Source organism: Notamacropus eugenii, chromosome 1, assembly GCF_028372415.1.
Source record: "Notamacropus eugenii isolate mMacEug1 chromosome 1, mMacEug1.pri_v2, whole genome shotgun sequence".
NCBI classification, from domain to species: Eukaryota; Metazoa; Chordata; class Mammalia; order Diprotodontia; family Macropodidae; genus Notamacropus; species Notamacropus eugenii.
Genome location: NC_092872.1, coordinates 568370202 through 568385698, shown reverse-complemented (window position 1 = coordinate 568385698; position 15497 = coordinate 568370202). Strand labels below are relative to the sequence as shown.

Sequence of the window (15497 nt, the reverse complement as noted above, 5' to 3'; positions counted from 1 at the left end):
TTGCCTATATATGGTTTGAGGTCACAGTGCCAGAGTGAAGAGAAACACCAGAGCACTACAGCGTGTGACCAAAATGGAGCAAATACATTGATCATAGCTGTAGGACAGTAAAGAATGCTCATGGTCATTCACAGAACAGAGCACAGGACAGACAGCCCAGGGACCACACCTCCCCTTAGATCATACCACTTGGTAGACTTACAGACAGTCAGAATTAGCTCTGAAAACAACAGCACAAAAAAATCTGTTGCTTGGGACAGTATTTCTTCCAACCCAGGAACAGAGTCCAACTTTAACATCAAGTTAAAAGTCAAAAATACATTGGAAAAATGAGCTCACAACAACAAGAACTACCTGACCATATAAAGTTACTATGGTGACAGAGAAGACAAGAATACAAACTAAGAACACAACAATGTCAAAACAGCTACATGTAAAGTCTCAAAGTAAATGTAAATTGATATCAGTCTCAAAAAGGATTCTTAGAAGAGCACAGAAAGGATTTTTAAAAACGCAATTAAGTTAGGTAGAGGAGGGATGTGAATGAGGAAAGAAATGAGAGTGATACAATTTTTTTTTTAAGTGAGTTAATGTCTTGGTAAAAGAGGCTGAATCAATATGCTGGAGAAAAAAACACTCTATAAATAGGCCAAGCTATAGAAAAGCCTATAAGTCTACTGAAGAGAAGAACACCTTTAAAAATAGAAATGGTCAAATGGAAAAGGAAATGCAAAAGTTTAATAAAGAAAATAATTCCTTAAAAATTAGAAATGAACTAGTAGAAGTTAATGACTTCATAAGATATTAAAAAAACAATAAAACAAAATCAAAAGAATAAAAAATAGAATAAAATGTGAAATATCTCATTGAAAAAGCAGTTGACCTAGAAAATAGTTCAAGGAGAGATAATTTAAGAATTATTGATCAAAAAAAAGAGACTAGACATCAAGATTTCAAGAAATTGTCAAGAAAAACTGCCCTTATGTCCTGAAACCAGAAGTTAAATAGAAATGAAAAGAATCTCCTGACCACCTCCTGAAAAAGATTCTAAAATTAATATTCCCCAAAGTATTATTAATTAAAATTTCAGAGATTCCAGGTCAAGAAGAAAATGTTGCAAGCAGGAAAGAAAAGCAAATATTGTGGAGCCATAATCAAGACTGCACAAGATTTTAGCAGATTCCACATTAAAGGACTGGAAGTCTTGAAATGTGATATTCTGGATGGCAAAGAAGTTAGGATTAAAAATAAGAATAACATATCCCATAAAACCCAGTACAATTCTTCAGGAGAAAATATGGATATTTAACAAAATAGAGAACTTGCAAGTACTCCTGTTAAATAGAATGTTTGATTTTCAAACGCAAGACTCAAGAGTAGTATAAAGAGGACAACAAGAAAGAGAAATCATAGGAGATTCAATAAGATTAAACTATTTACATTCTTATAAGGGAAGCTGATACTTGTAACTTTGAAGAACTTTATCATTATTCGGGTAGTTAGAGTGAGCATACCTCATTATTAGATTAGTTAGAATGAGAATACCTAGGAAAGGCCATGGGTGTGAACTGAATATGAGGGGAAGAGTTCTGAAGTAATAAAATTAAGGGATAAGAAAGAGGGACGGTTATGATGGAATGGAATTTAAAAAAATAAAATTAAAGGATGAGAAAGAGGGAGGTACAGGGAGAAAGGAGAAGGGAGAAGAAAAATGTGATAAATTTGCTCAGCAGCACAGAAGACCTTTTACATTGGAGTGGAATATTGGGGGGATGGACAACACTTGAACCTTATTTGTGTCTGAATTGGTTCAAAGAGGGAATAGCATACACATTCAGGTTGATATAGAAATCTATCTTACCTACAGAAGAGTAATAGAAAGGACAGGTAATAGAGGGGTGGGAAGATTAAAGAGTTGGTAGTCAGAAGCAAAACACTTTTGAGATGGGATAGGGTGAAAGATGAGAAAGAAAATAATAAACAAGGAAAATAGGATGGAGGGAAATAAACCCTAATCATATATGTGAAAAAATTTACACTGTTTGATGAAGGTCTCATTTTTCAAATATGTAGAGAATTGAGTCAAAATTTTAAGAATACTCATCATTTTTCAGCTGATAAATGGTCAAACGATATGAACAGGCAGTTTTCAGATAAAGAAATCAAAGTATCTATACTTCTATGAAGAAATATGCTCTAAAGCACTATTAATTAGAGAAATACAAATTAAAACAATTCAGATAGCACTTATCAGACTGATAAGTGATATCAGACCACATATCAGACTGGCTAATATGACAGAAAAGGGACATGAAAAATCATAGACAGGATGTGGGAGAATTGAAACATTAATGTACTGCTGGTGAAATTATGAACTGATCTGATCATTCTGGAGAGCAATTTGGAACTATGCCAAAAGGAACATAAAACTGAATACCCTTTGATGCAGCAATACCAGTACTAGATCTGTATCCTGAAGAAAATGGAAAAGGACTTATATATATATGTGTATATATATATATATATATATATATATATATATATATATATATATATATATATATATATATATATATATGTGTGTGTGTGTGTGTGTGTGTGTGTGTATATGTATATATATACTAAAATACTGATAACACATCTTTTTGTTGTGGCAAATAATTAGAATCTGAGGGCATATCCATTAATTACAGAATGTTTGAACAAGTGGAATATGAGGGGGATGGAATATTATTGTGCTATACAAAATGATGAGTAGGATGCTTTCAGAAAAATCTAGACAGACTTACATGAACTAATGCAAACTGAAGTGAGCTGAACCAAAAGAGTAAAAACAATAAAACTAACATTGTAGTATGATAGATTGTGAATTATTTAGCTATTTTCAACAATACAATGATCTAAGACAATGCTTAAGGAATTCTGAGAAAAAATGCTACCACCTCCAGAGAAAGAACTTCTGAAATCTGAATGCAGATCAAAGCATACTTTTAAAAAACTTCATTTTTCTTAGTTTGTTTGGTTTGTTTTGTTTTTGGATTGTTGATTTTTTGGTCTGTTTTTTACAACATGGTTGATATGGAAATATGTTTTTGATGACTGCACATGTATAATACAAATCAAAATGCTTGCCTTTTCTATGTGGAGGGAGGTAAGGGAAGGAAGGACAGTATTTTAAATTCAAATCTTTTTTAAAAATCAAAATACTTTACATGTAGTTGGAAAAACAGAAGAAAAACTCAACTTGATTGACAAAAGGAATTTGATGGCATGCCTTATTTACCTATTTTTCCAAATAGTTTAAATTTTAGTACTGAATTTAATTTGTTCTTCAGATGAATGGTAGAATCATCTTTTAAATCCATTCTACTCATGCTTTCTTTTTTTCCTTAAAGAGGTTACTTATAGTTTGTTCACTTTCTTTTTGTATCATATGATTAAGTATTTTATTTCCTCTTTTGTTAATCTAGGTAGCTTATAGTTTTGTAAATATTCATCCATTTCATTCAGATGATAGAGTTTTTGATATGTTATTTGAAAAAATAACTCTTGGAAATGATTTTAATTTCATGTCCATTTTGATACATTCAATCTTTCCAAAATGATAATATGGATTTCTTCTTTATTTTTATAAAAACCATTAATTATTCACTTATATTATTCTTATTTTCATAAAACTGGCTCAATTTTATTTAATAGTTCAATGTTTATTTCATTAACATCTGATTTTTCAGGAGATCTATTTTGGTGTTTATTTGAGAATTTTTAATTTGTTCTTTTTTGAAATATTTTTAGCTGCATATTTGACTCCTTATTATGTCCTTTGCCTCATTTATTGACACATGAATTTAGAAATGCACATTATCCACTAAGTACTTCTTTGACTGTATTCCATAAATTCTTATATATTGTATTATTGTTGTCACTATCTTTAATGAAATTATCGATTTTTTCTATGATTTTTCCTTTGACTTTTATTCTTGAGGATTAGATAATACAATTTCCAATTACTTTAATCCATGCATGAAGGGTCCTTTAATGAATGTAATTACATTGAATTATTGTCTGAAAGGGGTCCATTTAATATTTCTGCTTTTCAGCATTTTTCTGAGATGTTTATGTTCATGGTCAATTTTTATGAAGGTACCATGTGAACTCCAGAAAAAGACATACTGTTCCTTTCAATTATCTTTTTATTTTCCCCAGAGGTCTCTCTTATTTAACTTTTCCAACATTGTATTCATCTCCTTAATGTTTTTCTTATTTATTTTTGGTTAAATTTGTGTAGGTAGAAGAGGGACAAATTGAGGTTCCCTGGCCCAGTACAGTTTAACTATTTACTTCTAGAATTCGTTTAACTTTTCCTTTAAGAATTTGGAAGTTATACCTTTTGGTGTGTATATTTTTATACTGATGTAATTTAATTGTCTATGATATTTTTTAGTAATAGATAGTTTCCTTGAATAGCACTTTTAGTTAGGTGTATTTTTTCTTTAGCTTTGTCTGAGATCATGATACCTACCTCTGCCCTTTTATGTACTTGAGCTGAAACACAATAGATTTTGCTCTAGCCCCTATTTTGACTTTGTATGTCTTTCTGTTTCAATGTGTTTCCAATTTATTATTGGATTCTCATTTCTAACCCATTTTGGTTTATGCTTTTCTTAATTTTTTTTCTGTTTATCCCATTCACATCACAGTGGTGAGTGATAAATTTGCATTTCCCTCCAACCTATCTTCTCCTTTTATGATTGTCTTTTTTATCTTCTCCCTACTCAAAAGTCTGCTTTGCTTCTGACCTCTACTTCCATTAATCTGCCCTCCATCTAATCAATACTATGCTCTTTCTTAGCTCCTTCTCCTCCTACTTCTCTGTTATGTAAGATATATTTCTATTTCCAGTTGAGTTTCTGTGTCCATATCCATATCTATATCCATATCCATATCCATTATCTATCTATCTATCTATCTATCTATCTATCTATCTATCTATCTATCTATCTATATACTATCTAGCCATTTTTCCCTTTTTAAACCCATTCATATGGCAATGAGGTCCAATACTTGCCAGCTATGCTTTCCATTTTCCCCTCCAATATAAAAAAGTTCCCCTCTATATCTCCTTTAATTGATATAATTTTTCACATTCTTCCTCTCCTCCTGGTGCTTCCCTCTTTCTCAGCCTTGCTTTATTTTTTAACATCATGCCAACACAATAGACTCATACCCATTCCCATGATCTAAATTTCCCATTTGGGAATATGAACAGTTTAACTCCTATCATGAAGTTTTTTCATGATTCCTCATCTGTTTCTTTTGCCTCTCTTGAATCTTGCCTTTTAACATAATGTTTTCTATTCATCTCTGTCTAGTCTTTTCATCAGGACACCTGAAAGTTTTCTATTTCATCAAATACCTATTTATTACTCTATTGGCTTACACTCAGTTTTGCTCAGCGGGATATTTTGGTTATAATCCTAGTTCCTTTGCTGTTGAAAATATCCTCTTCCAAGGCTTCTGCTCCTTTATCATAGTAGCTGCTAAATCTTATGTGATTATGACTGTGACTTCATGGTATTTGAATTATTTCATTCTTGAATTTGTGGTATTTTCTAGTTGAGTTGAGAATTCTGGAATTTTTTGTAGAGTAAATAGCTTCCAGTTGACTAATTCTAATTTTTAAGGATTCTCTTCAGTGAGGGTTTTTGTATTTCTTTCTCCATTTGGCCAAAAGTGGCTTTTTAAGGAGTTAGTTTCTTAAGTACTTTTGTGCCTCTTTTATCAAGCTGTTAATTACTTTTCATAATTTCCTTGCATTGCTCTCATTTTTTCCAAATTTTTCCTGTATTAACCTTGATTGTTAAATCCTTCTTTGCTCTTGTGAAAGTCTTTTTTCTTTATCTCTTCCAGGAAATCATGTTGAGTTTATGTCCAATCTGCACTTTTTGTTGAGGTCTATTGATAGTGCATTTTTTTTTTTTGTTTTAGCTTAATCAAACACCTCTGATTGAATAATGTGATTAAATAAGATCTTCTCCATCCATTAAGGAGTCTGCCCACTAAGGGGAGTTTGATTAGGAAAGATTTGAAGGAAGGCCCACATTGTTGTTAAGTTTTTAATGAGTCACTGGTTCTCAAGGGTTGTGATGTCCTCTGGCTCTAAAAAATGTATATACCCTGAGGGTAAGGTTTTACTTTGGGATTTACTGATTAGAAGAGTTTGTTTGGCCAAATGAGACTCTGGGCAGACACTAAAGAGCCCCCCAACTTTGAAAACCCAGATATTGGTGCTTCCCTCTCTGGTAACTATGTCTGTATATAATGGTCAGGCAGTTGGATCAGTCTGTTGATCTATGATGTATGTAATGCTGACCTCATTGTTGTATGCCTGTGAGACACGGACAGCCTACCAGCACCACTCCAAGAAACTGAATCATTTCCGTTGAACTGTCTTAGGACGATTCTGAAGATCACCTGGCAGAATAAGGTACCAGACATCCAGGTCGTTGCTTGAACTAAACTTTCAAACATCCAAACTATGCATGAGAGAGTGCAACTCCAATGGGCTAGCCACATTGTTCTAATGCAAAATGTATGCTTGCCAAAAAAGACTATTTTATGGAGAACTTGCATGGGGCAGGTTATCACAGGGTGGTCAGAAGAAGCAATACAAGGACACTCTCAAGGTCTCTCTCAAGAACCTTGGATTTGATTATGTGACATGGGAAACATTGGCACAGGACCACTCAGCATGGTGTGCCCACATCAGAAAAGGTGCTGAGTTCTATGAGCAAAGCAGAATTGGAACAGCACAAAGGATATGAAAATTTGGAGTAACCACCAGAAATGTTCACGTGGACTATCTGTGCCCAAATTGTGGTAAAGCATTCTGAGCTCATATTGGTCTGATCGGTCACAGTCATACACATTAAAACTTCACTTTATCATGGTGATGTCATTTTGGTCCTCTTCAAGAACAAAAGACAACAGCCAATGTTTATGTCATCAGAGAGATGGAAACATGTCTGTTGATTTTGATTTCTCTGTATTTTCTCTGAAGTTCAGGGCGCTGCCTTTTCCCCCTGAACTAAGTGAATGGTATATGTGCCTGATTAAAGTGATTGTTGACTACCCAAAAGTTGCTTTTCCTTTTAGAAATGCAAATGTAAGAACCTGTGATAGCAGGTCCCCCTATGTGTGTCGGGGTCCTTGTGGGTGTTTTGACATAGTTGACTTGTTCTGTTATTGTCTTGAACTTCCCTCTCATCATAGTAGTATTTTTATGGTCATATTCTTTTTGTTGTTGTTGTTGTTTGTCCAGTTTATTTTTTTTTAATTTTGGACTATATATTAGAGTTAGGCATGGGGATATCACTGTCTCAAGCTTCAGACTTTTTCATCCTGTTATTTTCACAGTTAGTTCTGCTAGGAACATTCTTAAATGAGCAATGCAAAGAAATAAAGAAAACAATAAAATGTGAAAGACAAGAGATTTCTTCAAAAAATTAGAGATATCAAGGGAATATTTCATGCAAAAATGGATATGATAAAAGACAAATATGAAAGGTACTTAAAAGAAGTAGTATGGATCAAGAACAGGTAGAAAGAACACAGAAGAATTATACAAGAAAGATATTAACATCCTCAATAACCATGAGGGTGTGGTTACTAGATCTAGAGTCAGACGTCCTGGAGAATGAAATCAGGTGGGCCTTAGGAAGCATATAGCCTAAAGGAAGTGACAAAATTCCAGCTTATCTATTTAAAATCCTAAAAGATTATGCTGTTGTCCTGAACTCAATATGCCAACAAATTTGGAAAATTCCACTGTTGTCATTGGATTGGAAAAGATCATTTTAAATCCCAGTACTAAAGAAGGTCAATGCCAAAGAATGTTCAAATTACCAAATAATTGTGCTCATTTCACACTCAAACATGGTTATACTTAATATTCTGTAAGATAGGCTTCAGTGAAATGTAAACTGAGAAGTATCAGAAGTGCATTCTGGTTTTTGAAGAGGCAGAGAAACTAGAGACCAAATTGCCAACGTTTACTGGATTGCGGAAAAACCAAGGGAGTTCCAGAAAAAAATCTTTTTCTGCTTCATTAAGTACATTAATGTCTTTCACTGTGTGAATCACAATAAAATGTGAGAAGTCCTCAAAGAGATGGGAATACCAGTTCAGCTTACTTGTCTCCTGATAAAGCTGTATATGTGTCAAGAAGCAACAGTTAGAACCAAACAAAACGATTGCTTTAAGATTGAGAAAGAATTATGACAAGGCTGTATATTGTTACTTTATTAATTTAACTCATATGCAGAATAAATTATGTGAAATTCCACACCAGATGAATCAAAAGCTGCATCTAAGGTTGTTGGGAGAAATATCAACATTCTCAGATAAAGAGACAATACCACTCTTATGGCAGCAAGCAAAGAATAATTAAGAAGCCTGTTGATGAAGTTTAAAGAGGGAAGTACATAATCTGACCTAATGCTTAAGATAACAGAAATGATCACGGCAACTGGTCCCATTACTTCCTGGCAAATAGAAAGAGATGAAATGGAAGTAGTGTTAGATTTTATATTGTTGGATTCAAAGATCACTACAGATGGTGACTGAAGCCATGAAAATAAAAGGCGCTTGTTCCTTCAAAGGAAAGCTGTGACAAATCTGGATAGCATACTAAAAATCAGACATCACCCTGCTGACAAAGGTCTACATAGATAAAGAAGGCTATGGTTTTTTCCAATAATAATGCATGGTTATGAAAGGTGGATTGTAAGGAAAGCTGAAAACTGCAGAATTGACATTTTCAAATAGTGATGCTGCAGAAGACTTTTGAAAGTCCCTTGGACAACAATAGGACCAAATGAGTCAATACTTAAAAAAATTAATTCAAGTTACCCAGAAGGACAAATACTGAAGCTTATTGAAACATTGGTTACATAATGAGAAGACTCTGACGCTGGGGAAAATTGATGACAAAAGGTGAGTAGACTTCAGGAGATAGAAGGGCCTGGTATGCTATGGTCCTTGGGTTCACAAAGTGTCAGAAATAATTGAATGAATGAATAACAACAACAAAGCAGTTACTTGGCGCTGTCAGATAAACAATTGTGTTTTCCACAGAGACCATTGAAAATTTTTCCTCCTCTATTCCTGTGGGAAGAATGATCTTCAATTTTCAATCATGTCATTCTTAGTGGCTATTGAGGTAGTTTATCATGTAAAATTGCCTGTTGGTCACACCTGTAAATCAAGCTATACTTTCCTGTGAGATTTTTGTTTGTTTGTTTATAGCACTCTTCCTGTATTTTCTTAGAAGGTGAAGCTTGATTGCTCAACTGCCTTTACGTAACAAATTAGCAGTTTCTTTTCAAAAGTCTAACACAAACAATAATTTAGCAGAACCAATGCAGATGAGATATACTTAGCTGAATTCTCATTACTTTCCATCTCTTTTCTTCATCCCTTTAGGCAAGGTATTTCCAAAACCTCCATAAAGATCATTTTTAATAGTTTTTTTTTTAACTACCTTCCATTTTCTTCCCTCTCTGCTACTCTTTATTCCCAGTAGAATTATCCTATGAATACAGCAAATATATTTTTAGGGGCCTCTCAAGGCTAGCTCAACTGAAGTTACTTGTTTCACCCCTTAAGTAGAGACTTTTCCATTTAATAGGTGGTCATCTAAACTAAAGCAGAGCAGACCTCCCTCCTTGAACTTTTCTTCCACTTCATGTCAGATCCCAGAAACTTTTACCCAAGGTAACAGGAAAGAAGCTTCTAAGAGTCCATGAAATATGGCTACGAAAAGAGCAGACCCTCCACAACACTCACAGGAGCTAAAGGAGGAGAACAATGACAGACAAAACATCTACCTAATTTTCATTTCCTTACTCTGCGCAATAAACTTTTGGTAATTTTGTAGGAATCTGAAGTCTCTTGAAGTCCTACTAACTAGTGCTATATGTTTGTGTCTTTGTATTAGTGACTGGGGTTGGGAAGAGAAAAAAAACAGGATAGAAGGCAGAGTTAGAGACTGAGAGTGAGTTGGAATCATTAATGCATGAGAGCTTGAGGTTTTGACCAATTTCAGATGCTTCCTTTATACCTTCTCCAACATAAACAAGCCTATGTTTGATCCATTTTATATGAAATTCCATTTCCCATCTCTTTGCCTTTACACAAACTTTTACACATTCCAGCAATCTGTTCTTTTCTGACCTCTATTTCTTAGAATTCTCAAAATGCTTCCAAACACAGCTCAAAAGTATCTCCCATATGAGATGTTTTCCAGAGACGCCCCACTCCCATCCCCAAACTGCCATATATAGTGTTGTATACATATGTGTTGTTTTCTACATTCCACATTAGGCAGCTAGTGGCGCAGTAGAAGAGCACTGAGCCTGGAGTTAGGAAGATATGAGTTAAAATTTATCTTGACACATACTATGTGACCCTGAGCAAGTCACTTAACTTTCATTTAACTCATTTTCCTCAACTGTAAAGTGGAGTTAATAATAGTATCTACCTCACAAGGTTGTTGTAAAGATCAAACAGCATAATATTTGTAAAATCATTTAGCACAGTGACTGGCAAATAGTACATGTTATTTAAATGCTTATTCCTTATCCTTCTTTTCTTCAGTATGTTACAAGCTCCTGGAGGGCAAGAATTATTTGCTTTATATTCTCAGCATGTATGTTATTATATAGTAGTTGTCATAGGGTAAATAGTAAAGGAATACATATTGGCTAACTGATTGATTTCTAGGTGTGTAACCATGGGGCAAGTCACTTCATCTGAATCTCATTCTGCTCATCTTTAAATGGGGAAGTGGGAACAGATGGGGCAAACTGTACATTTATATAGAAGTCAGAACTAAGGCTCTCATTACATAATGACTTGCCACAAAATGCTGAGGACTTCATCTTAATAAAGTTTTTAGTTTGCCAAAGGATGAGTAATACCATCCCAATTGCCTAGTAATAATCCAGTTGTAACCACATTCATAGAGTTGATGAGACACATAAACACGCACAAATTCTACCAGGCTAAAATTATATGATTTAACTAGATGATCTCTAAGGCTCTTTACAGCAGTCAGTGATTATTATTCAAGCCACTGTGGGGAATCTGGCTCTTGTATTCTTTCATTCAACAGACTAAGCCATTAGGTAAGGCATTTCTGGAAAATAACAACAAAGACAACAAACAGTTCAATCCATGTTTACTTACAATAATGGGAATTTTCTGTGCATTATATCATAATTGACTGAAATATTTTGAGAATACAAAATTCTATATAAATGCTAATGTGTCCAATACTGTTCTTTCAAAACCCTTAACATCTGTGAGAAAGCACACCAAATATCAAAGGAGTCTTTTAATTCATGTACTAATATACATATATATGTATATGTATGTATGTGTGTATGTATATGTGTATATATGTGTACATGTATATATATATAAAATCTACACATATATGTATAATTATTATTTTTGGTGGATTATATTCGAAGAAAATACTGAACAATCTGGAAACAATGTCAAAACTGCCCATGTCATTTGACAATTTTCCTAAACCTTTGTTTGGTGTTGTTCTCTTCCAGCACTGACAGGATAGGATCACAGAACAAGAAGAGATAAAGCTAGATGTGCGAGCATATCAGGCTGCTGGTCAAATGATTTGGGCTCAGCTTGTCTGAGGGGAAAATAATTATAGGATAGTTTGAAGGAAACAAATTTAATCTTTTTCAAAGACTTGCAGAGGAAATGACTGAGCATTTGAATACTTCTTAATATATACTCTTATACAAAAGCCCTTTAGCTCTCGGTTGACAGTGATTGGGATTCCACTTTTTCATAATTCTCCTAATTTAAGGAGAAAAAAATAAACATATATATCACAAATTTAGCATTTCAGAATTATTAATTATCTAAAACAAAGTCATCTATTCATTTATTTATTTTTTACAAGTCCAAATTACAGTTTTATTCAAGACTACAGCAGGATTTTACATAAGTTTTAGTGGTTTTGACAGTGCTACTTTTGAACAGAGTAAAGGAACCCCAAAAAACAGTAATATATTAAAACAAAAGTACACAGGAAGATATTAGGCATCCAGCCGTGTGAGAATCATGCATACAAAAGAGTTGTCTGTGGTTGCTGTAACTGGGACCTTTAGTCTATGAAGTTTTGTGTTTACCACTTAATACTATAGAGGTCTTCTGCTCATTCATTCCCACATAATTTACACGAATGTGCAGAGTTCTTAACATAATAAAACAACAACAAAATTTATCTCCTTTAAAGCCCACACCCAGAAAGAAAATTAAAATTTACCACATTAGTGAGTCTAAAATAGATTATCAATTTTAGGTAATTCTCACAGATCAGGTCCATTAGTGGAAAACAGGCAATACCTGGAATCAAAGCTGAAGGCAAGAGGTTGTTTCATTATTAAAAATATCAACATGAAAGACCAAGTGAATGAAGTGACAGTGTCAATCTTAACATAAGACATTGACAGAAGGTCAAGACGATACAATAGCATGCTAAACACACTACTGCCATGACACTGGGCCAAGACTGCAACTGTGAATTCTAGATTTACAACTTTCAATCCTGTAATATTTGAAAATTTTATAGGAATAAAAGGAAAAGTGTGTTGAAAGATAGGAATATAAATGAATCAATGCATCCAACCACAGAATTTAAAGCAAATTTCACATGTGAAAATAGTCAATACTGAAGTTACGATACATCAACTTAACCAGTGGACACCAAATAGTCAATGAGCATTCAATTTAACTCATCATAATCTTCAAGGATTTTTAACCAATGGTTAGCCCCAACCCCATGAATACTGACCTGATACAAAGGTATCCCCATATCCATCATCATCCAAAGGATCCCTGAAGTAATGGTGGCAAAGGCAGAGGGAGAGTTGGATCTCCATAAAAGCTAATGAGGTCAAAAGAATTTTTCCATTACTAGTAGACTACATTACATCAAGTGTCTGAGGCAGCAATAAATTTTTAGATACAGGTTGGCAAGCAAGTTTTGAATCTGTAGTTTTAAAAAATTGGCAATTACTAGACATAATAAAACCGCTGGAAGAGGTATAATGTTTATCAGTGTGTGGAATGTTGACTGCTGGATGCAGAGATTTGCAACCCAGATGAATGAATTAACTACATAGATGTCTTCTCAATGAAATTCTTTAAAAAATTTACAAAAATCTATGGATTCCATTTAAAAATAAGCACATTATGTCACATTGAAACATGGCCAAAAAAAGTAGTCTGAGTTCTGTCCATGATTCTTCACAAAGCTAATGGATAAAATGGTAGAAATTATTTTTAAAAAGAAAAATAATTTGTTATTGCACTTAAGCATTGACTTATTACATTTTGAGTTACTAATTTTAAAAATCCATGCAGTGAAATTGTAAGATTAAAATACAAAAATCTCATTTGCAAATATTCATTGGCCATTCTATACAGAGTATTTCATGAGGGTGGAATGGAATAGACAGTTAATACAATATCTTATTTGCTGAGGGGAGGAACCCACCCAACATAGATCATAATTTCAGTTCACAGTAATTGTATTTTTTTTTAAATCTAGCAAAATCAGTGCAGTTTTTTTTCCTGTGCAGTTGTCTACTCTTCTACCCTTAATTCCACAACTGAGATAATACTGGCTTGGAGACTTAGCACAGCTTGGATCATAAGTGTTGGTTAAAGTCTGTAGGACTTCGGTAAAGGTATTTCCAAATGGTATAATAATGTACTGCCACCGCTGTGGCCACAAAAAGGTGACAGATGGCATGGGCGAATGGAATGATGCCATCAATTTTGAAGAACACGACTCCCAAGCAATAAATTAAACCTCCACAGGCAAGTTCTTGCAGCCCATCAGTGTTATTCATTGATGTTACTACCAAGGCAGAGAAAATCCCATTGTCAGATAGAAAAAGAGCTCGACCACTTTATACTTTTCATGGTAGAGAAATACATAGATGGTTCCTCCAGCTGCCATGAGCCAGATAGACTAACGCTTATGAGATGCCAGGGGTCCAAGTTCACAGAGATTTAACCATGGGGCATAGGAGGCTGCAATGAAGAAATTGATCACCATTCTATAGCACATATGAAAATAATGCTCCATTGTCCTTAAGTGACTTTTTTTCCATGAAACAATGTGAAACACTGTGGAAATGATGAAGATGACACATAGGCCCATTCCATAAATCCATGCTGTGATCTTTTCCCAACAGTTATCTTATGGTCGATGGAGGAGGGCACTGCCCACACTAGCAGGAACAATGAGGAGTGCATGTGTGTAACAGCTAGCTGCATGTTCATAGCAAGTCAGTTTATATCAACTGTTGCCTGGGGCTTGATGGTTCATGAACCACTGGAATTGGCTCTTGAACTGCATGGATGCTCCGGATGCCTCGGGGGCTCTTAGCGTGGCTGGCTCGGAGGACTCAGGGCCCTCATCTCCCAGGCTCAGGCTGCTCCGGATATGGCCCTCTCGGCCACCCGCCCCCCCGTCCCCACCCGAGATGGCTCTGCCAGCCTAGGGCTCTACAGACAGGGCCAGAGGGAGGGCAACTGGGGTGCGGGCCCTGCATGCTGAGAGGCGGCTGGAAAGTCATCTATTTGGATTAGTTATTATATGACATATTTATCCACTGATACCTTAAACAATGAGAAATACAGGTTCCTTGAGGTCTCTCCACTGCCTCCTAGGAATTACAATGAATATTTTGCGTTTATTTTCTATTTGTTAATGTCTTTATATATTTTATCTTTTCTACTAAAATTTAAGCTTTTTGAGGCTAGGGGTTGCTTTTTCCTCTTTTCTTCATATTCTTAAGATTACAAATTAAGTGTTTAAAAATGATTACAGAAAGAAGCAGAACAGTAAGATTCGGATAGTCACTAAAATTAGTAATTCTGCAAATATGTATTAATGTTAGGAATAACGCAAACATAAATACAACACATTCCCTACCCTAAATTCCTTTACAATCTGCTAAGGAAGAGAAGAGATATACATTCTTAATAAGAGGGGGGTATTCCCTCTAACAATGACAAATTTTATTCCTTCTAGGTAGGGGTATACTGATAAATATTTAATAATTGCCTTTATGTAATATATGTATGTATACATATATGTACATATGTCTCATATGTACATAGAGAGAGAGAAATGAAACCTTTTTAAACATTAATTCATGTTATTAACATTTCCCTATCATTTTCTTAAGTCTAGAGAATTTACAAAATGATTAATAAAGTCCTGATTGGTAGTGTTTTCTGATTTTTTATATATAAACCTATCCTTTGAAAATCAGTTTGAGGTCCCAGCACAATCAACTTGTAGAACTTAAATGAAGATCTTTGAGAGTTGCAATGATTAAAATAATTCATTATTCTTCACACAATATGGCAGTGAGTCTCTCCAAATC

General features: G+C 34.3%; 1 pseudogene; it reads right to left on the bottom strand.

Annotated features, from left to right (window-relative positions):
• Positions 1–13656: 13656 nt before the first annotated feature.
• Positions 13657–14461, bottom strand: LOC140527681 (monocyte to macrophage differentiation factor pseudogene; annotated as a pseudogene).
• Between the last annotated feature and the right edge of the window lie 1036 nt (positions 14462–15497).